Consider the following 21561-nt stretch of genomic DNA (forward strand, 5'->3'; position numbering starts at 1 on the left):
TCCCCTCCGCACGCAAGCCCGGTGCCTTGGCCAGATGCTACAAGACCTTGGGAACGAAAACACGTGGACTATGCGGGTCCGCTAGATGGAGATCACTTTCTTGTGGTAGTTGATTCGTTTTCAAAATGGCCCGAAATTGTTCGCACAAGCAGTATCAGTGCATCTACAACAATTGGATTACTACGCGCACTATTCACACGTTTCGGAGTTCCAAACCTTCTCGTGTCGGATAACGGAACCCAATTTACGAGCGCGGAATTCACCGAATACTGTGCCCAGAACGCCCTACAACATATAACGATGGCTCCCTATCATCCACAATCCAATGGGCAGGCAGAAAGGTTCGTCGATACTTTTAAACGAGCCATTCGGAAAATCTCAGCAGACACTTCAAGAAGCGTTAGATATCTTCTTACTCGCCTACCGAAGCACACCGAACTCTGTTCTGGAATTGTCCAAATCGCCAGCGGAAAAGATGCTAGGTAGGCCAATACGTACCTCGTTGGATTTGCTACGTCCGGCACATTCCAACGATCCTACAACGGTGCCTACTACCGGACATAACAGAGAGTTCAAGCCGTCGGACCAAATTTACGCTAAGGGCTATTCGCGAAATGGATGGAGTTGGGTCGCAGGTACTATCATTGAGCGACTTGGAGCGGTTCTCTACAAGGTCAAGACCTTTGACCAAAAGATCATGAAAAGTCACGTGAATCAGCTACGCGAACGACACACACCTTCTCAACGAGGCACAGCTGGTCATCATCAGCGACGTTTACCTTTAGAGGTTTTGTTGGACCCGTGGCACCTGGCAACGTCGCAGAAACCGTCAGCGCCTCAGACGCAAACGCCAGCCGTACTTACCGTGGATCCAGGATTCACTTCGGTTCGAGGCACGTTGACCCGCCCGATGCTAAGTAGGATAAAGATGGAAGATGAGAGAAAGGAAGTCGTCCTCGGCGGAGCGCGGAGAAAGCCTTTCTTTTGGAACTGTGCCACCGCCGAGGAAGGACGACATAAACTTTAATACAACCTACAAATTGTATTCAATATGTACGTCCAAATAAAGGGTTAAATATCTAAGCATCAAAGCAATAAGACTTAGAGTTTTAACATCTTAAAGTTTATTTCCTTGATTGCGGGTGCAGGCTTAGAAAAGGCAAACGGCTAGAATTGTCAGTAAGAAGTTGACAGTTGACAGTGGACTGTCATAGAACTCGGTTGTGTCGTTTGTCTGCGAGCTTATCATTAAGTTTTTTCGTTGATTTTTTTGCTGATTTTAGTCTGAACTTGTTGAGAATTATGGGACATCCAACCCGGATGATATAAACTTAAGAACTATGTTGTTTGACATAAGCTGAACCTGTCAGTCGTGTCAAGCCAGTTACACTCACCACACGTGTCGAATGAATAAACTCTGCGTTGAAACAAAAGTCTATAGGTTATGGGCCCAGATAAGCAACGAGAATTGGCCGTTCACGGTATCCCGCAGTTCGCCAGAACCGGCTTCGACACATGGAAATTCCGGGTTCAGATCCATCTGGAAGCCTGGAAGGTGTGAGATACGGTGGTGAAGGAAGGGCCAGCAGACGACAAAGAGGCGGCGAAATTCCAAGAAATGGACGCCAAAGCAAAAGCTATACTAGTAAGCCTAATATCGGATGAATATCTAGGCTGCATTCGAGAGAAGTCTACGGTAAAAGAAATGTGGAAGGCTCTCGAAGACACATTCGAGAAAAAGTCTGCAGGAAAGCAAAAAGTTATCAGAAGGCAGCTTGCTCGGCTCCAGCTTAAGGAAGGGACATCATTGCGTACCCACCTTATGACATTCGAGGACCTCATTCGACAGCTTCGATTGGCTGAGGAAAGTCGTTCGAAACTCGAGGAAAGTGACGTTTGCTCAGCTCTTAGCTTGACCCTTCCGGAATCTTACGATCCCCTAATAACCGCTCTTGACAATCTACCGGAAGCCGAATTAACGCCGATGAAAGTCCGGTTGTTAAGCGATGAGTCGAAGCGGTTAGATCGACTGTATAGCTATGAAGAAAAGCCTACTGCGTTTGCTGGAGAACATCGTAAGAAGTACGAAATCAAAAAATTCTCAGGAAAATGTCATGGCTGTGGCAAACGTGGTCAGATGAAGAAAGACTGTCGAAACAAGACGAATGCCAACATTGCAAATGGATCAAGATCGGTCGTGTTCACGGCGGATGATGTCAGATGCAAGAAGCTATCAGATGAAGGATCGGAAAAGCTCGAGTTTATTCTTGACTCAGGAGCCAGTGATCACATGGTTAATTCGAAGCAATATTTTGCATCTGTGGAACCACTGCAGCAACCGGTGTACTTGGTCACATCAGTGAAAGTGGCATGACCACTCTGGTGCGTGAGAATCTGGCCCTTGGTGTGAAATTCAAACCTAAGAAGCTGAAGTTTAGTGACGTATGTGCTCTTGGTACACATTGCCGTGAGTCGTTCAATGGTACGAGAGACAGAGCATCCCGACCGTTGGAACGTATTCACTCCGACGTATGTGGACCTATCGACCCTCCGTCGTGGAAAGGCCACCGTTATTCAGTTAAATTCAACGAACAATGCTTCGCGTGGAACAAAGAAACACCAAATGCAGAAAAGCTGGTTATATCGATAACTCACGAGCAAGAAGGGGAAGGTGAAAATGTAGTCAAAAAGGAAGAAGAACAGGAATGCTACGAGGATGCCATTGATGTAAGAGAAGAAAAAGATGAGCAACCTGCCGCCCAAAATGTCTTGAATGAAATGCCATGTCAAGTGGGAGAGTTTCAATCGACGCATGAAGATGCAGCGGATGCAGATGATTCCGCGCATCTAGATCGGGACTTTTCCGGTGACGACCAGTCCTTGAGGCGCAGCAAACGAGAGCGCTGTCTTCCAAGTAAGTTCCTTGACTACTTTACAGGGTTCAGTGCCAGTGCTGTTGGCTTTCCCTTCTTCGCAGACGTTCCCGAAACGTATAAAAACATTGGTGCTCGTGGGGATAGTGATATATGGTTCCAGGCTGTGGATGACGAACATCAAAGACAAAGTGGGCGTTTCGACTTAAGGAAGACGATACTGGGCATCAGGTCAGGTGTAAGGCGCGACTGGTAGTTCTGCAGCGTCCGGAAATCGAATATGAGGACACGCTTGCCCCGGTTGCGAAGTTGTCTACAATTCGAGTGGTTGGTGGTAGCCGTTGCCGTCAACGATGAATTCCACATACATCAGATGGACGTGAAAACAGCTTTCCTACATGAGATTCCTGAAAGGAACAACTGCCATGGGACTCCATTATAAGAAACACACTGATACAGGACCTCTTGTTGGATATGTGAATGCTGACTGGGCAGCCGATTTGGAGGATCGTAAATCGGTTACGGGATTTATGTTCAAAGTATACGACTCTACAGTTTCTTGGACTAGTCGGAAGCAAGCTACAGTCTCAATATCGTCTAACCAGCAACAAGCCGATAGCTTTACTAAAGCATTGGATGTCATCCCGTTTCAATGGCTTAGAAGTATGATTGGGGTCGCCAATTGAGAGGGGGTGTTGAGAATTATGGGACATCCAACCCGGATGATATAAACTTAAGAACTATGTTGTTTGACATAAGCTGAACCTGTCAGTCGTGTCAAGCCAGTTACACTCACCACACGTGTCGAAAGAATAAACTCTGCGTTTAATCAAAAGTCTATAGAACTGTTCGTTAACGGTTTTCGATTTTCGATTGGACCAAGTTTGGTGGCGATACGTTGCTCACTTTACTCGAGTCAGTGCCTGTTGCTTGTTCCCGTTGAAGCCCGCCTTTTCAACCACTGAAATGGAGGAGATTTGCTTTTCTTGTGCTAAGCAGTTGGACGCGGGTGACGAGAGGATCAATTGCGCGTATTGCGAGGCATCATTTCATCACAGCTGCTCCAAGCTTGCGCAGCAATTAGTAACGGCTGTGGGAATGTATGCGGATCTACACTGGAGCTGCATCGGTTGCACTAACGTGCTGAAGAACCCACGTAGTAAAGCAGTTAAGGAGATGGGCCTCCAAGTGGGCTTTCAGGCGGCCCTTCAGTCGGCGTTGTCATCAATTAAGACTTTAGTCGTCGAACCGCTGACCAGTGAGATTCGAACCGGTTTCGAGGCTCTTAAGCCCTCCTCGCCCTATAGCACTCGCTCAGCATTTCCAGTGGGTAAACGCCGTCGCATCATAGATGATTTGGAGTCATCCATAAACATCAACAATAATTGCGCTCCCAACCCGCCAGCCTCGGATACCACACACACGATCGCAACATATGCAACGGTCGCTAGAGTTCCTCCTCATTCACTAGTGGGAATTAAAGGAATCACAGGATCCGATCGTGATTCCTCCTCGCTTCCCGCAGCGACGCGGACCACCTACAATCTGAAGACCGTGAACCAACGATCCAGATCGGGAAGCGATCATCAGTTGGTGTCCAGCATCCAAACGCGATAGTTAGATATTAACCCGCACATATGTTGTAGGAAATAAAGTTTAAGTTTTTTTAAATCTCAAACACCAGCAGCAGTGCGTTAACTATATTTCTTGAAAAAACGTTTTTGCGTCGATAATGGTCCGTTACACGATACTTAACACGTTCCGTACCAAGCACAAAACGGTATAGTTAACTGCGGGCCGAAAAAACGCAAATTCTGCTTTGCAATCGTTCGTACGATTGCGAATGCAGCAAAGCAAACTGGTCACCCATATTTGGGTGACGCGGTACGGAACGTGTCAACTGTTTCTGCCTATTCCCAACAGCAATTTGCTTCACTTTTACAAGCGGTTCTTATTTTTTGGTGATCCAGTGGATTGCGAAAACACGTTTGAGGGGCTGTCGATAAGAATTAGGCGCATCCTTGAGACAGTGAAGGATTATGCGCAAAAACTATTCCTGCAGGAGGTGGAAAAATTCATTGACAGCCTTCCTAATCATTCTAGACAGGAAAACATGCATTATTTGAAAGAAACGCTGATTCGCGAAAGGAATGGCAATGAACTGTAAGACAAGTTGTTTGGCCAAAATGCTGATGAATATTTTTTTAAAAACCGTTCTTTTTAATGACTCACTCTTGACAGGACTGGCGCGACTTTTATAGGAAGAACAACTCCAGACAGCGCAAGCTTGCGGGAACCCACCCTTCCACCAAGGTAAGAATGCCCACAACAATATTTACTCTAATTTTTCGTCAAATGCGCAACTGAATCATTCTCAAAATTGTATTTCAACAGAACCTCGCTTGAATACTACGCAAGATACATTTACACCGGGAACGTAAGCAGTTTTCGTCAACCGTATAACAATTTAACCGATGCGTCAAGATGTATCTTAAAAACGAAAACGAAGGAAATCCAAAAGCATTATTTCAACGAACTTCGACATTTTTTGGATTTGCTCCCAAAGCAGAAGCGAAAGGTGTATCTACGATACCTGGAGCTAAAGGCTAAGGAGCCAATCGAGTTTCAAACTTTCATGCTCAAAAGGTTTGTAAATTGGCCTTTACTGTTTTCTATTTTAATTATCAAATTCGATTGAAATACCATATGACATTCTCATAATCCTTTTTGTTTCAAATAATTTTAGAAATGATGAAGCCAAACTGGTTCAAGAAGAAGCATCAGAATCACCTTATGAAGATTTCGGTTTCAACGCAAACGAAGTTTCCGCTAAAGAAGACCTCGCCTTCTCAGCCTCAGGAAATCCATTTCCGCCAGAGGGTGAAACTCCGCCATTGATTACGGCTGAAAGAAACCAGCCGAAATCAATTCTTAATCGGAAGCATGATGTTGCTGCTTCGGATATGGCGATGTTACCGAAAAAAAAGGTAACATTTCAGTTGTCGGAAAGGTAAATAACTCTTCAGTATCTAATGTTATCATGCATGTTAATTTGAAAAGAAAATTATGGTTTAATGGGCTTGAGACTTATGCCAGATATGCTGTGGATGAGTCCCGTTTGAGAAATTTTTAAGTTTTGGAGTTAAGTTAGAATGTTTCAGTTATATCAACAATTTTTTGAATGACAATTACATTTTAGTTTCTTTTTATTTTTCTTCGTAGGGAAAGCGAACAATCAACATCTCGCGTAAAACGACAATCAGGAGTTTTGGTGAAGCGAAAAATTACACCAACGTAGGTTTATTTACTTCAAAAGTTTTTAAATATTATGTGAATTTAACTATAAACAATGCTTTTTTTCAATGTTTTTCAGAGAAATTTCAGAGTTTCACAAGAAGTACCTCTTTTTTGGGGAACCTGAAGATCATGAAGTGGCCTACGCACAATATTCCAGTGAATGCAAAGCGGCGATTGAGGAATTCCTTCAGAATTAGCAATGTTGCATGCCGTCATGCATTCGGAGGGGAAAATGAATATTGAGAAAATAGTCTTACCTTATCTACAACTTTGGCCAAAACGCAAGGTAAATAGGCATGGTGAGCAAAAGGCAAGGTAAATATGCATGGTAAACTGCCGTATACCCAAAAACTCACTTTTCGTACGAGCTAGCGAAAAGCAATGTTCGGCACGAATGTGTATCGCCACGAGGCTTATCTTTCGTCCATGTACGGCATTTCGATCCGAGGTACGCAAATGTGACAAAAAGTGTGCAAAAAATGCGCCACCGCGTGTAATTCCCCGACCGGCATGACCCACTAGTCAATTTAACCGTTACCATACAAGTTTACCCACCACCGATCCCTCTTGGCCCATACTTCGGTCTTTGCACACAAGATATCGAGTATGCCATCTCTTTTTAGCGTGTAGCTCGTAATCATCTGTATAAATCAACGTTATGTTGGATCCAACCCGGGTGGTATAAACGTAACTTCCCGTGTTTGGACACAGCGATTCAAAAATGTGTCTGTGTTAGTGGAACCGCGCGTGGAAAGAAAGCCAGTGAGCAAATGACAAGTTCGAGAAGCCGAATCAGTATCACAACAAGAAGTGAGTTGAACACACGCGAAAGCAAATCTAATCGTGGTAATTGTTTTAGTATCTGCGGATCTGTAATTTCTTTTAGTGATTCCAGAACATTGTTATCTTCAGTTCGATGGAGACACTCAACTGTAAAAAGTAAGGAAAGCAGCATCTCAGGAAACCGACAAAGCGACCGGGGAAACTACATCCGCGGCAGCAAAGTCGGAGTCGGAAGTTCCGGCGCAATCGGTGTCGCCAATCCTGGCCTTGTTAAAAAGGGTAAGCACAAGCATGCCGATATTCATTTCGTACCAGTTGCAGCGTAATGAAATCTCACTCCAGTTTTAGACAATTACAACCAAATCGACCCGCCGGATAGACGAGTGCTTGTTTGCGATGGCTTATCGTGGTGCCTATCGCGAACGCAAGACTTCAGTCCATATCGATCGGTACAACCAACATGATACACCACTTAGCGAGATACGTAGATGCTTATTCAAAAAAATCATAGATGAGGGCAGACACCGCCGATGTTGGCCCCGTTGAGCCGGTTTTCAGTACCGTAAAAAACACAAAACCAAGCGTAGCTCAGGCTGTATCAAACCAATCTCGCAAAACAAATAAGTTTTGGAAACGTTATGAGGAGCCCAACAACATACCATCGAGAGCGAGAAAATCCGATGCTTTTTCAGCAAAATCATTTGTTAGGGCAGACATCACCGATGTTGGCCCCGTTGAGCCGGTTTTCAGTACCGTAAAAAACACAAAACCAAGCTATGCTCAGGCTGCATCAAACCAATCTCGCAAAATAAAACAGTTTTGGAAACGTTATGCGGAGACCAACAACATACCATCGAGAGCGAGAAAATCCGATGCTTTTTCAGCAAAATCATGTGTTAGGGGAGACATCACCGATATTGTCCCCGTTGAGCCGGTTTTCAGTACCGTAAAAAACACAAAATCAAGCTATGCTCAGGCTGCATCAAACCAATTTCGCAAAACAAAACAGTTTTGGTGTAATATACTTTAAGTAATAAATCATAATAGAATTTATTTTTAAATTATAGAAAATATAAAACGATCATTATTTGAAATTATTTAAAGCTAGATATTAATTATGGCAAAGGATCAGGTGTATAGATTAAAGGTGTAAGATTAATAGTTTCGTTAAGATAAGGATAGAAGTTAAATTGAACTAGGCAGTCTAGATAAGATAGAACGATAATATATTAGAAAGAGACAGATAGTTGTTTCCCCGTAAATAATAAATTATCCATAAATTTCGATTCAAATAATATATTAATTAAATAGGAGACACTCTCAACAGATAGGTAATTTAAATTAGGTTAGTTTAAGATATGATTTAGGTAGGATAGTACTATCAGTAAACATTAAAAGTAAAAGAAAGGATCAAATTGCGCAGCATACTCAAGCGGTCACCTTGCGCGCAATTGCGCGGTGCTACCAGGCTTTTGTTCAAATTAATATAAAAACGCGCTACGAACGATGTAAAAACGCATTCGCAATAAAGTTATCGGTGAAGCTCGAACAAGCTTCGAAGTGTAAAATAAAGTGTTTCTCCTATCCGAGATAAATCATATTACAATTTAATACAAAAAAACAAAGGTCAAAAACTCGGCTCAGAAGCTGTACGATCAGGTGCTGACCAAACCGCATGGTTGCATTTTCATGGACGATTAAAGCAACGTGAAAACTGATTTTAAGCAAATTCCGAGCGTTAAATTTTATACGACTTATGCTTATGGCAACATCCCCAAGAAGTTCAATCTTTTTTTCGCCGATAAATTCGCTCAAAAATACGATTTGGCAAGCCCCATTTCTAAATGAACCAAGCCTTACGTAACTTCGTTGGTGCGTTCATCTCTTTCGATATTTTATGGGTGCGAATAAAGCTTGGTGGACCACCGATGTACCACGGGGTTTTACATCTTTATCTGCGTGGGTGTCTTTCCTGGCGATAGGCACTTACTTAAGATCTTCCTTCCTGTCTACTCCCTCGTTAACTGTCATTCTCTCCAAAGTTACCTTGATGGCTTCTTAGCTTGTTGCATTCGAGATCCGATCCGTTTCGATTACTCCCTTTGAGGCACACCACTTACGAGGGTATCTACGGCGAAGGACCTTGGGGTGTAGCTGGACAACGACTCTACATATCCTGTTCCCCCCTACCCCTCGCGATGTCACTTGCTCGGACTTCAAACCTTTCAGCAACGGCACGCGCCACCCAATCCTTGTTCATCGCGAACCTCCTTCGTCATAACCTTGATGCCCTTCTCCTATTGTCCTACATCCCTTCGCGTCATTTTCGTGATAGACATCCTTTCCTGCTTCCCACTCGTCGGACAAGTTATGGCCAGAATGATCCGTTAATTCGGTCACTATCGGTCTTCAATGCAGTCAGTGGTCTATTTGACTACAATATTTCAATCTTCCAATTCCGTTTCCGTATCCTCTCTATTACCCCAATCTTTTTAAAATTAGTTTGTATAGCCCCTGAAACAAACAATTGTATCAAAAAATGAGAATGTAAAAATTCCTGCACTATTCTTAAATCTAACTAATTACTATATATACTATTTTTAACGCTGTAACCAACAATTCAAATCCGCAATGGATGTGGACCCAAGGTCATTCCGGTCGCTACGTCGGTTACTTGTTAATCACCTACCTGAGCCAAAGGTGGTCCACACACCAGGAGTAACCGAGGAGCCACACGTGAAGCTTTTTACACCGAACGAACGTTTTTTTCCAGCGGCTGGAGCTTTCCGTGTCACTACTGCCTCTCGCTCTAATGGCAGTTGTATTTTCCTTCCTTCGGTTCACGTTCGGTGTTGAAGCTATGCTCAGAATTCGAGCGAACGTTCGCTAGGCTAGCGCACAGAAAAAGTCGAGCGAATTTTTTGGGCATTCTTCCCCTTCCATGTATGGGTAAAAAAAAGCAGACCAACTGTTATAAATATGGTATGGCTTGCCGCAAAAAGCTCAGGCCAAAAAATTCGGTCTACGCGTTCGTTAGCTCACGAGTGGCTCCTCGGTAAGATGGAAAACTGTCTGGAGTAATATACTCAACAAAAGAGTCCCGTCAGACCAACGATTGATTCTCTACTTATTTGCTAACAACAAAATGCAACACGGTCAACCACTGCATCGGATGAGACGTGTACCAACAGACACGTGTGCGTCGTACCCCGAAGTGAACATCCTGGAGCATAAGTTTACGCTGTGTCCAAGAGTTACCGCGGCCTGGGACCTGCTGCGAAGTGTGACTCACAGTTTTTCTCCAAGATGGTCACGTACGTTTACGGGGCTACGATAGCCAATACTGTCTGGAATGAGCACCCACATGCGCCTCACTATACTTCGTCCTTACGCCAACTATATCATCCACATCGTTGGAAACAACATCGTGTGTTTGATCTTGATATTCACGCGTGTGCCTTAAGAGGACAGCAATCACTGTACCAAAACCTATGGATTTTCTCTACAAATAAACAATATTTTACAAAACAAACGTAGAGGGAATTTCAGGGAATGGGGAGACCTTTAAATATAAGCGATACAAGTAACGTAGTTGCACTTGAAGTACGAAGGTTCGTTTTGCGTAGCTCTCATATTTCGTCACCCTGCGTGATTATTTTTTCGTATATGTGAGTAAAAATTTGCAGTGCTATAAGATGGATGTTTTGGCATCGATCCGCAGTGCGAGTGATCTACTAAAGATCACTGACAATGAAATAGAACTTGTGAAGGTGCTGCAACAGGCGGGGTTGCTCGCCACTAGCATGTTGTGCGAAAAGTGTGGCCGCTTCATGACATTAAAGTCTACGAAGCGTGCTAATTCGTGCAAGTGGGTTTGTATAAAAACCCTAATCTGCCCAGGGAGTGAATGTACGGTCCGTAGGGGCAGTATATTCAATAACTCCACCCTTCACCCCCCAGCTTATGCGAGTGGTTTTTGTTTAGGCGCGTAACACCAAGCTAGAGCTCGCGGCTACCGATTCCGGTACATAGCGACAGACCGCTGGAAAGTGGTATCAAATATTAAGAAAATTGAGTGCCGATCACGTGTTTCACCAGCAGAATCAAATTGGTGACGAGGGATGCGTATTTGAACTCGACGAATCCGTCGTCACCCAGCGGAAATATCACCGGGGACGAATGTCGCACAACTACCATGTGTGGGTTTTGGAGGCATTTGTCGTGAATCCAGAGATATTTTCGTTGAGATCGTGGAGAAGCGTGATCGTGTAACTCTTCGCAATCTTATTATGACACATATCCGTCCGGGCACAACAATAATGGCCGATTGTTGGAGGTCTTACAATGCCTTGCATGGTTTCATCCGTCAGACCATAAACCATTCGCAGTATTTTATTCACCCTGAAGACCCCACGGTGCACACGCAGAATATTGAGAATGTCTGGCGATGGTTGAAACCGTTTCTGAAGAGAAAAGAGAACAAATCGAGGAGGAGTACATTACGGAGCACGAAGTCAAACGATGACACATTTTTAACTATTTGGAATATCATCAAAATAGCACAGAGCTCACTAGCTCTTGCAAAAGGGTCGCTAGCTCTTGCAAAAGCGATACGCTTCCTGCGTTCGTTCCCTAAACATATAGCTATATGATTGACACTCCTACATGCCAACTGCAAGTGGTAGTGTAGTGAGCAACAGAACAGGGCACATCAAGGCGTACTATACACTGCTATAGTACGCCAGTAGATAAGTGTGTTAGTTTTAAGTTAGAATATAAATTACTGTAGAAGAAAATAAAGGACATTACGAGCTTATTCTCTGAACGAGACGCATCTCACTCGTAACTATATATTTTTTTGGCTAGCAAAAGCTTATATACAAATTAAATGTTTTACAAAATGTGTATTCTTGAACTCCGACACCAACCTCATCGTGGTGCTAGCTGGAGTAAGATCTCGGAACGTATTAAGTTCTTCAGCACTTTGTGCAACAATCGTATACTAATTTATTTATTTACTTATTTATTTATTCAGGCTTACAAAGCAAAAATAAAAAAGTGTCTGCAAAGGCAACAGGTAAGATGATAGCAAAACATTTGCAAATATTTTTCACCAAAACAAATGATTTTCTTTTCCAGACGCTAATATATGTAGCAGATACAGCCAAAAGAGAATGCACAACTCCTTGGAATACATTATGGGAACTGTTCAACGTTTTTTAATTACATATCGGTACCTTTTCATCCCGGTAGCCTTTCGGTAGATAGGACAGGCCCACTTCGTACTCGGAGAAAAAACTAAACTAAATTAAATATGTTTTCCATTTCAGTTTAAACTGAGCACTGTGTAGAAAAAATCATAGGGAAGCTGATTCAATCGAAGCTTAACGGACATGGGCTGTACCAGATAACTTTATATAATAATTCCTACATACTAGGGAATTTCACGGAGACATCTTGCTGTGCCGCTTAACACTCGACAAACATATCCTTTTATTGAAAGTCGATCGATAATATTGTTTACCAAGAGTGCTTTGCAACACAGCAAGGCAATTTTACACCACACAGTATAGTAACACTCAGTTTGATATCATTCATCTTGGGCTGACAGAGACTTGCTACCCTCTCTACTTGTAGAACTTCGTCTACCGTTTAGCCGAACTTTCATACCAAGAGGCTTTACTTTACCTTTTTTTGAAAAGATTGCAGCGCTCTTCTCGGATGAAAACAGCTTCTGGCACTGTTTCTGTGACGAAATGATCTCTGATCACCGAAAGCACAGGAATATCACCAGCAAACTTCGCTCTCACCCATTCTCAATTGTTTGCATCACCTATCCGCATCTACTGTTCCAACGCGGATCAGTTGTATGGATGACCGTTCATCATTGTAAATGGCTCTGGTTCTGTTTTTCCTGTAATTGTAAGTACCACTGCACCACCTTTTTAATGTTTTGTTAACTTATCGTCTTATTTCTCTCGTTTTTGCAGCCTTGAATTAAAAAAGTATCCTTTAGATTTTTCGGCGATTCCTTATATCCCTATTCAATCGTATTTGTAAGCGTTCCTGAAGCGACCATTCTATAATCCATTGTATGTTAAAGCATGTTGATTAGCTCATTAAGGTGGAGCCTCTTTGAAACACTTTTTTGCTGATAGATCCTGTAATTTAATTTTTCTGGTTCCGTGTCTATCAACCTTTTGAACTTGTCCACTTGTGCAATCATTTTTGGTCCATAACGTAATGAAAAAAATTGGAAATTAATTTTTGTTTATTTGAGCTGCAAGAAATTCTGCAAGAAGTTATTTTAATTGTTCAATAAAAGGTTACCATAAGAAACCCGGCCTTTTCGCGATTTTACGTTGGGTTGTGTTTGACCGGGATGACAAAGAAAGATGATAACAAGAATGATGAGAAATAGATTAGATTTAATTTTTGCGTGATGCGATCGAAAACGTTGACAATTTCTTTTATGTGGATATTATGTATACATTATTCCGTGTACACGTCATTAAAGTAGAACAGTTTTGCATCTTTATAACACGATAAGATGTATGTGCCCTAATTTCGAACACAGGATCAATCACTTTAAATAATCAACCATCGCAAGATCAATTTCATGATTAATATCGATCCATGCAAGATACCGTATGATAAGAAAGGCCTAACAAACTCTCGGCCTCATCCGACGCATGGCATCTGACTTCACAGATTCCATGTGTCTCAGAACCCCCTAATGCAGCTTGGTTAGATCTCATCTTGAGTTCGCACGTGTGCCTAGTTGGAGCGATATCGGGTATTTGAAGTACCCGACATACTGGTCCGATCTGTTCTGAGACTGCGAGTCTAAGCGGCTCTAAGGCAATGAGCAGGCTACTTCCTCGTGGCTGTGTACGCGGGGCCTGGCACGCCTGTCTCGTGTGCAACGACATCAGCTCACATCATGTGAGGCTGCTCACACTCAATTTTGTGTTTGATAACAAGTTCGCAAAAAAAACGATGGTGTGACATGCAATCTGCATCTGCGGGCACAAAACGGCACCGCAATGACGTCGGACGTTTCCAGAACCCAATGTTTGGAGAAATGGATTCTACCATTTATCAAAGCGCACAGGGGCAAAGTTGTCTCTTGACCCGATTTGGCAACCTGCCATTATTCCAAGGTGGCCTTGAGTGGTACAGGGCTAATAAGATCAACTTTATCCCTAAAATAACGAATCCACCAAATTGCCCAGAGTTTCGCTTCATCGAAAAATACTCGACAATCAGCAAACTACGTCTTAGACGAAGTGGTGGGACAGGAAGGAGAGCCGATGTTAGAGTCGAAGAAAAAAATACGTGAGTTTATTAGAACCAGCAATACGTAAATATATAGTAAAAAGCTATTTTTATAATGACGACGTAACGCAATGGAATAGTCGACGACCCAACGATCAAAGGAACTGTGAAGCACCCGGTGAATGAGTGGCTGGAAATAAGGGTGGAAATTAACATGGAAGGAACGTTATATGCCTGTCAATTTATGTTGATAATTTGATTCTAGGCAGTTTCAACGTGGAAGCGTTCAGAATGAATTCAAAAACCTTCTGGGAATTTATTCCTTAAGTGCCTTAACGAAGGAGCATTTAAACGAAACGAATACTGCGTATTGTTTGTTTGTTTGATTCCAACTCGGCAATTAATTTGTTTGCTGTTTGAAACACAAAGTTTTCAAACTATTCGCAATATTAGTTATCGAGCAAAGTTTTTTATTATTGAAGCAATTGAAAAGAAAATGCTTTTTACTTCATTGAAGTTAGAAGTTGAGATTAAAATGTAAACTCGGCGAAGTGTCGATGACGAATTTATCCCTACAAAAAAATCGAAAAGTGACGGTGTATTTCCGGCATCGATGTCTCTGACTGGTAACACATACTAAGGCGAATAGAATCTTTGTGACGCCTTTGCCACCTACTTTTCGTCACTGTATGACAGTGCATCAACATTGGTTTATTCACGATTCTTGGAGCCATTCAAGAGCAAGTAGATATTCCCTTGCCATCCATCACCGAAGAAGAGGTGTTCTCTGCTGTTAAGGACCTTGTACCGATCTTAACAAAAATCTTGAACAAATCCTTGTAGTCTCGAAGCTTTCCGTTCCTTTGAAAATCATCATGGATGTTTCCTGTTCACAAGAAGACGGACCGGGGTGATATCACCATGCTATTCGCGTGTAGAAAATTGGTTGAGCTAGTTATAGTCAAACATCTCCAGCGAGGATTTCGACTTTCGATCTGTACTGTTCAACATGGTTTAATGCCAAACAGATCCATCGATACTAACATAATGTGCTTCCTGATCTTTATACGGGCTTCCTCACTGACTTCGACTACGTCAACCATGCCTTGCTGCTTGATAAATTGATAAGGTATGGTGTTCATGGTGGCCTTGTCCAGTAGATTCAGAGTTTCTTGACTGGAAGATGCATTCAAGTCAGCATTGGTTCGAGCTTTGGTGCTCCATTCTGCAACATGAATTAGCAAAAATGGTTTCACTGCTTTAAAACAATACAGTCAAGCAAGCAATGCTGCTAGATCTACAGATGAAAAGCCATAGCATCGAAAACGAAGAGAAAATATATGAATAACCTATTAAATTTGTATTAGAAGGCATAACAACGTATCAAAATATGAATCCTCCAGAAAGTCAAATACAAACTCTAGTTGACAAAAAAGATAATGATCAATACCGCCAACACCTGTTTGGAGACTTTGTGAGTCGTATAAGAGTACAAGGAAAATTATCTGACCCAAACCTCAACCTCAACCTCAATTATGCACGGAGCCTCAACCATACGCTTCCAAGTCCCCATTGCGCCAGCAATCGGGGTCAAGGTTAGCCGTGCCCAGCAACAGCCTAGACGTCGGGTGTTTCCTACATTATGGCGAAGTTACACAAATATCAATCAAGATTTTCAACCCTGTATATATAAGTGCGGCAATTTTTATGTAAACCAGCCACTTCTGTACCCTGTGAAAGAGTATTTTCGAAAGCCGGACAAATTTATAATGACAAGCGATCGCGATTAAATCCAAAAAAAAAAAATGACGGAATTAGTGTTCCTTCATCACAATGACTTTTAGATTGATTGAAATAAAAAACACTACATTATGTAAAAGTTTCATATTGTTTACGAACGTCTTTAGGTATAGAAATGAATATATTTTATAGATAGTATCGTTTAGTACAGTTAATCATAGTATAATATTGCATATAGTGAATAGTTCATGAATTCTTTAATACAATGCTATGAATTATGTCTGACTGAACTGCAAAGAGAAAATGAAGTTTAGAGTATTTGATTTCAATAAAACAAAAAATTATTGACAATGTTCACAATGTTTTTGGATTTCTGGACTGCATCGAAATGTATATAAATCATATAAATGAATAATGAGTAAATAGCTAATATAGTTTAGCTAAGGCTAAGAATGTATTGTACATAGTTGATAGTTTATGAACTCTATTGCAACGATATGAATTATGGTTGATTGAACTGCGATAAAACCAAAGCCACAAATAAGATGCATAAGCATAACAAATATTCTCTTGTTAAATATTCTAGTATTGAATACTTTTTAAAATGTTTTTTTTTTAATGTATGTGATATTTTACGATAGATCAGATTTTACAATGCGGTGAAAGTAATGATCTGGAAAATATTTGTCGTTTAACATTATAACCAATTTGAAGAAATAATCGGTCCTGGGACGTGCGGAAGAATCACCGCACACGCTCACTTCACCTCACTGAACTGGACCGCACCTGATCTTTCTAAAGAATCATCTTTCCCAGACCGAGCACCTTTTGCGGCCACATTTTGTATGTAAGGGAGATGTCACGGAGACCGAGCACCTTTTGCGGCAACATATTTTATGTAAGGAACATGGCACGGAGAGGCACTTCTGTTCGTTAAGCTACAAAAAACAAAAATAAGGAACGAATTCGCGCCAAAACGAGTGCAGCTCGTGAAGCAAAGAAAGTCTCTGTAGGTCAAAGTTTCAAAAGCTAAGTTCGCTACAAAAAATGCTAAATTGACTATTTGATTGCTGTTGAAATGTATTTCTATCATTTCAAGTTGATCATTGAATATTGTTGAATAAAGCAGTTGAATGTAATGAACTACATCCATTTTGTTTTAAGTGCGCCAAGTAAGGCACATTACAAAAACCAGGCGCCAAAATAGAAACATGATGTGCCACACAAAGAGTTTGTGTAATTTGAAGAAATATTAATCTTCGTGTTTTTCATTTATTTTAGTAATATTCTATGGTAGTTAGGCTATCACTGTGCAAAAAAAGCATCATTTGACCGAACATTGCTTTTGTTATTCAACTTTGTATGCACAGTTTCCTCAACAGCACCAAATATCAACGGTATAAGATAATTAAATATGCTCCAGAATGAGATTACGAAGAATACATATCATGGAAGACTTTTGTGCAAGAATATAAATGGGAAGTAATGATGAAGACTTTTCTATAACTAATAAATGTAATACAGTTTAACATAAACCGACGAAGAAAAGTGAATTTAAAATTATTACAAAATAAAAGGACGGCAAAGTTCCACTACTCATTTTTTCAGCAATAGCGTCATTTCTCTTGCCATCATCTCATCAAGAGGAATAGTTATAAGCTCAAAAAGGTTCAATAAAATACTTATCTGATCTCTGACTGGAAGTACTAACTCTTATTGAGCCCCCACGTTCGCTGCATTCTCTTCATTGAACTTAATTGCACAGCAAAACAGATTATGCACTAACGATTGATTAAATCTGCATCAAATTTCTAACACCGTATCTATTTCAAACACCGTATTGAATCTGAAAAATAAAACGACGTTTACATCCATTAATTTACTGTATTAAAAATAAAGAAAATAACAGGTATACTACTTTCGCCTATAAGTTCAGACAAACGACACATTGATCAACATGCATTGAAAATATAAACTAATGAGAATTATTGAATGGAGGGGCCCATGACGCAGGGGAGGCGCGAGGAAAGCTTAATAGAGCTTGACCGATTCACCCATCAACAATCGAATAAAATTTCTTTTCACTTAAAACATTGGAAAACAAAATCAATATGGTAAAAATGCTATACTTTGGATAGACGAACCGAAGAAACCATTCATAAAAATCCTGACTAACTCAGCAGACTTATGGAACCATATGGAGACATAAAAATCTTTTTTTTTTACTATTTTTAACAGATCAACCAAACATAATGTTTTTTTTACAATACAATTTCAATTAAGTTGAACAATGAGAATTTCGATAATTTGAAATTTCGATTGAAATGATTTTCGTAAGATAAGGACTTTTTTCAATAATAAATTTAAATTCTAAGAAAATCTTAAAATTCATAATACTCACCATACTTAACAAAATCGATTTCATCACTGGCAATCAGAGGAACAACCGTATCGGAAACAATTCTGAAATAGATTCACGCATTTATATCAACATTAGTTTTCATAGTATTCAAAGGATCAAAACAAAAACTACTCACAATTAGTCAATCTTATTTGTATTTTTAAAACTACACGCAAATATGCTGTAACGAATGATTGTATACATACTCTAATTAACACGTTAAGTGCTACGCGTAATTTGCACTCCTTACCGTTCTGCCGGCGATTGGTAGCAAACCATCGACGGCGAGCAAGGCAGTACTTTCATGTTCAATCATGTCTCGACGAAACAAAACGAGGCAAAACAGAGAAATGAAAATACGGTCAGACTCTTAAACAAATGATTTTAATAATGCGGGACCTAAGGTATGCTATTGAAAAACTTACTACGCTGTCGGTCCCGAACCGCCTGTGTCCCTACCAAACCGGCTCTGTTGGTCCGAGCGAGCCGACGCCGGCATACGGGAAAGAACGTTGTCGGCCCCACGGGACCGACGTAGTGCTTAACGTGTTAAAGAAACGCAAGACGGATCATTCTCAAAAACATTATAAAACGCATTCTATCCGGACACCTCAAATGGTTTTAGCTCATTCAATACATATATGCGTGAAAAGATTAATGATTTCACATTTGACACTGTTCAATAATTTTTACACAATCGAACAATCTGATTTTCATAATCTGTGATCGTGAGATTATCTTGAGAAACATTCATTTAGCTGAAACCTATGGAAGCTTTGACCATTTTGGCCATTAGTCTCTCTATTTCAAGATTAACGACGGTAAAACTGCATTGTTACTTACCACACTTTACACAACTGTTCTCGTTTTTTCTCGTTCCTTGCATGACGTAACCAAATTTCGTAGAATATTGTTCAGGGGGCAAGCACTTCCCACATGCAATCAAATTGATGCTGCACTAGAATCAAAAGAAAAATATAGATTTCATGAATGGCCAACTAATCTATAGAGAAAAAACATTTTCTGCAATCATTCGTCGTAACTACCACAAGTCTAATAATTAAATTTTAGTCAAGATGCACTGCCTGACTTACGGTGTGATGTTGCCTTTTCCGCAATGACATGCCATTGCCCGCCCCATTTTCGACAAGGAAAATTTCACTATGCTTTTAATAACGATGTAAAAAACGCTTCATAGTGAGCGATGAAACACTAAACTGTTAGAATGTTCACATTGAACAGCATTTCAATAAATAAAATCGGGAAATATACACCTAAGTAAGAAGTATGGCATGCTTTTTTCTCAACCGGAATCCAACCAACTAGTGTTGGCAGAATCCAGATTCGGATGATCCGAAGATTCGATCCCTAGACGGATTCTAAAGATTCGAACCTCATCTGACAGATTCTAAAGATTTGGGTCCCATTTGACGGATTCTAAAGATTTGATAAGGATTCGAATCAGATTTGATTGGTTTGGGACTCGATTTGATTCGATTCTGACTTGATCATAAACTGTTTGAATCGACTCACAATGATTTGAGTCGAATTAGTCACATAACTAGTCGATCTAGAGATAATGTAATTGATTTAAGTTTACTCAAGTCGAACACTGGATAGAATGTCCAATGGCCATAGATTGAGTTGTTTGCGCGGTTTGCAAGTGGAACCTATTTTTTACAAAGAAATACAGTACAATGTCCATTATCCAAGTTGTTCTACCCAAAAAAAACCCATTTCATCAGGACCAGACCATTTTTACCGGATTCTGAATCGGATTTTGTGGATTCAGATTAGGATACACAATTTCCAGACCGATTTTGATTTGTTTGCATGATGATGCTGAAACTCGGATAAACCAGTTAGTCTGCATATTCCCTAAAAGTACTAGATTGTTCGTGTTGTTTGAATACAATTAGAAGAATAATGTCAACTTTACTGATATTCTTATTTAAGTCATTCATTGAATTAAACAAATCATATGAAAAATCGGCATTAGATGAGCATGTATGACATGACGAATTGGGATTCGGATTCGGAGATCCGGATCTCAGAATGGATTTGAATCGAAAGATTCGAATCCCTATAGGATTCAATTTCACCATCACTACAACCAACAACTGACAGCTGGAACCCAATGCATATCTAGACATAATTTCTCAAGACAAAAAACACATTATTTGCGGTTGTAGGGTTCTGTACTAAAAAAATAAACTTTTGTTTTTCAAAATTTCAAAACGTCCGCTAGACATTTAACCGTCACCCGTTCAACCAAACCTACATACGTAGACGTTCAACCAGACTACCCGGGTGGTCCATACATTTTGCCATTTCTGTGTGACAAATATTAAAAACGTATGATTACAGTAAACGTATACAGTAAACCTGTGGTCACAGCTTTTCGCAACCGCATGCGGTTGCGTTTTTGATCTGTCAAAGGAGCACAGCTTTTTGCCAAAAATAATACTTTAATGTTTGAATATACCACTTATATGAGCATACAATCTCATTAAAGTCTACTAGGAACAATATTTACTGTTGACATATCAAAACGCAGGAGTATGTGGCAAGAATCAAACTCGTTTGATTTTTTTGTACAGAAACCGCAAGGTGGGTCCTAAGGGAGGTGAGCTCAAAGGCCTGGTCGTGGCAGCCATTTTGAAATTAATTTTTGACAATCGTTCCTGGTTTTGTTTACCTACAAAAGGATAACGACGCGTTAGCAAGCTGCTGGTTCCAGTTGATACGGTTACCGGAAGACTCTGCCCTCATTAGCCACAACTTTACTGAGGACACAGTTCCATCTACGATGCATTGCAAAGTCATCTAGTAAATGAGGTTGGACGAGATGGGTAATGCGGTTAGGTCGTCCAAAGGCACATGCGTTAACACTTTGTTGCTACAATGCTACACGAAACGTGTTAGTTAAAACGACAATATCTTCATTATATCGCATTTTTTCCCATTCCATAGGAGTTATTTTTGCAAAAAACAGCCGAACAGGATAAATACGGCATTCTTACGCTATTGGAAAGAACTTTGGAAACAACAACTGGCAAATTGTAAGCATAAACAAAACCCGGAATAATTGTCAAATTTTTCCTTTATTTTTCTAAAAAAGTCAAGGTGATTTGTTCGCGATGAACCCACCTGGATAATAATCACTTTGGTCTTGCGTCTGCGGTGACA

The 21561-nt window shown here is 40.7% G+C and overlaps 1 long non-coding RNA gene across 1 annotated transcript; it reads right to left on the reverse strand.

Moving 5' to 3' along the window:
* Positions 1 to 17638: 17638 nt before the first annotated feature.
* LOC131269847 (uncharacterized) lies at positions 17639 to 19602 on the reverse strand. Its single transcript, XR_009179022.1, has 4 exons — positions 19467 to 19602; positions 19216 to 19330; positions 18373 to 18434; positions 17639 to 17817 (listed from the first exon to the last, which is right to left on the reverse strand). It is a non-coding gene; the product is annotated as an uncharacterized LOC131269847 (long non-coding RNA).
* Between the last annotated feature and the right edge of the window lie 1959 nt (positions 19603 to 21561).

Source organism: Anopheles coustani (assembly GCF_943734705.1).
Source record: "Anopheles coustani chromosome X unlocalized genomic scaffold, idAnoCousDA_361_x.2 X_unloc_1, whole genome shotgun sequence".
In the NCBI taxonomy this organism is placed as follows: Eukaryota; Metazoa; Arthropoda; class Insecta; order Diptera; family Culicidae; genus Anopheles; species Anopheles coustani.